The sequence below is a fragment of the Orycteropus afer genome, unplaced genomic scaffold (assembly GCF_000298275.1).
Source record: "Orycteropus afer afer isolate SDZICR_OR568_19922 unplaced genomic scaffold, OryAfe1.0 scaffold00010, whole genome shotgun sequence".
Taxonomy (NCBI): domain Eukaryota; kingdom Metazoa; phylum Chordata; class Mammalia; order Tubulidentata; family Orycteropodidae; genus Orycteropus; species Orycteropus afer.
Genome location: NW_006921597.1, coordinates 347,002 through 349,489, shown reverse-complemented (window position 1 = coordinate 349,489; position 2,488 = coordinate 347,002). Strand labels below are relative to the sequence as shown.

Below are 2,488 nucleotides of genomic sequence, written 5' to 3'. Positions count from 1 at the left end.
AAACCCAAGGAGGGGTTGCTATGAGTCAGGTCCAACTCAACGACCCATAAGAACAACAACAACAACAACAAAATTTATAAACAAAAGGAGAAAAAGTTAAATCCTACTGTATATCAAAATAATACAACCATACAAATAATGAACCAAATAAATTTTGAAGGCAGTTCCTAACTGTAACCCAACTGTAACCTGTGTTGTTGGTACTTGCCATCCAGTCAAACCCGACTCATAGCGACCCCTCCTTGGGTTTCCGAGGCAGTATCACTACAGAAGTAGGATTGCCCAACCTTCCTTCCGAGGAGTGGCTGGTGGGTTTGAACCGCCAGCCTTCTGATTAGCAGTCAAGTGCCTTAGGCACTATGCTACCAAAGCTCCTAGAGCTCCAATAGTAGTGTGTATTTTAAGGTCAGAAGACTGCAAAGAAATTTTGAACTTTATTTTGTAGATTTATCATTGGTAGCAATATTGTTAGAATAATTTGGAAACAATTTTGGGTGTGTTATAGGATAGAGCACATGGATATATGTATTAAAATTGTTTGGAATCAGAGTTATCAACATGGGAGAGAGGAGATAAAAATATGGAAAGGGGAAGTTGAGGAAAAACCTCATGGTGTTGGATTGGACTTGAAAGTGTCAGTATAAACTCACGATGTAAATATGAATATTTCCTCACTATGTTGAGAGAAGCAACGCTACCTAGTGCCTACATCTTTGCTGTGACGCTATTCTCCACCAAAAGACCCAGATTCTCTGGCGAAACGGCTGATTTGGGACGCAGAAAACCCAAGCTGAGCCTGCAAGCTCCAGAGCCTGAGTCGGAGGGAGAGCGCGGTCCGCGACGTCACTGTCGGGGCGTGTCTTATGTAGATGAGGCAGCGCAGTGGCTGCTGGATCGGCATCTGCTGCTTAAAGTCGTTCTGGTTTTCCGTGCTGTGGGGCAAAGTCCAGGGAGATTGCTTGAAATTTTGTGCCATAGGAGCGTAGAGGGGCTATGAGGACTGAGGAGTGAGACGAGCGAAGTGAGCCGAGCGAAGTGACCGTGTTTGTAAAGTGTGAGAAGGCTGAGGCTGTGCGGCCGCCGGGACAATAAAACCCATATTTACCTGGCGGGGGAGATACCGTGATCAAGGAGGTGGTTTCCCCAGAGCGAGACTTATCCATTGCACTCTGATATGTTGATTCCTGCGATTTCCCCAAATGTGGGAAATTCGACTGCATAATTTGTGGTAGTGCGGGACTGCTGCGTTTGCGCTTTCCCCTGGAGAGTGGTGTATTAAAATCAGACTTCTTGATGTTTTCATTAATATGAAGCTTTTGTGACTGCCATTTTGTTTCCCGTTTTACATTTTTTATATTTCCCTATTCTTTTGGAAACTCCAGACATTGATTCTTTTTTTTTTTTAATTTCTTTTTTTCTGTGAAGTGTGTGATTGTTTCAACAGCATTTATGTGTTTAAGTGTTAAGAGGACAAAGACTTGGTCACATCTCCTGATCTCCTCTAACCCCAGAAGAATAAGACAGGATCACCATCAAGTAATCCAAGGCCTATTCCTGCAAGGCCAGACATACTGCCTTCCTCCAGCCCTTTTACCAAACGTTCCATCTAAAGTACCCACCATCAACCTCTCTTCTGGGATCGATAATTAGGTGCAGTGGCCCACACAGAAGTCAGATTATAGGGTTTATTAGGGAAACACCAGGCTACAATTCAAGTTCAGGAAAAATGCTCAGTCTCTCTCCCAGCCCACAGTCTCTCTCCTAACAGTCTCTCACAATCTCTCTCCCAACAGTGTGTCTCAATGTGTCTCTTGGGTCTCTTTCCCAGCAGTGCTTGTCTCTTTCAGCAGCAAGTCTTCCTCAGCCAGCAGTCAGAGAGAGTGACTTTTTCTTCCTCTAGGAGGCCTCCTTTTGAGCATGGCAGAGTGGCCAAACTAGCCCATCATAACATCAGAATTCTAAGCACCTGAGAGACAGCCCAGACCATTGCTTTGTGCCACACCCCACAGAAATACCCCAGCTGGATAACTTTCACAATCAAGAGCTCCTCAGTTGCTCACAGCAAATTCCACCACAGAGTTTACAAAGACTTATAGCTAGAAAAGCCATACCAGGTAATTCACTACACCGCAATAAGGTACTTGAGTACTTAGCCGGAAAGTCAGTGGTTCAAACTCCCTTATGTGGAGTAAGACCCGGCGATCTACTTACCTAAAGATGTACTTTAGAAACTTTTGTACTAGGCTACGTTCTAGCAACTGCCTCACTTTGTCTAACAAAAAGGCTTGAGAAACAGAAGTTACTGAGCAGCTGTAGTGTTAATTTATCTTGCTTTGTACGTTTATGGCTCTTTAAAAGCGGCGGTTTGTGCAGTTTTGTGGGTTTCTTCCTTTTTCTAGCATTTCACTACTATTGTCTTTGATGACCATGTTGGTGGTACTGCTTTTTTTTTTTTTGGCGGAGAAACATGAATCTGCACACCCTGAGA

At 43.9% G+C, this 2,488-nt stretch overlaps 1 non-coding gene across 1 annotated transcript; it reads left to right on the top strand.

Moving 5' to 3' along the window:
• Nucleotides 1–1,097: 1,097 nt before the first annotated feature.
• LOC122150886 lies at nt 1,098–1,263 on the top strand. The gene has a single exon (XR_006163890.1). It is a non-coding gene; the product is annotated as a U1 spliceosomal RNA (small nuclear RNA).
• The last annotated feature ends 1,225 nt before the right edge of the window (nt 1,264–2,488 follow it).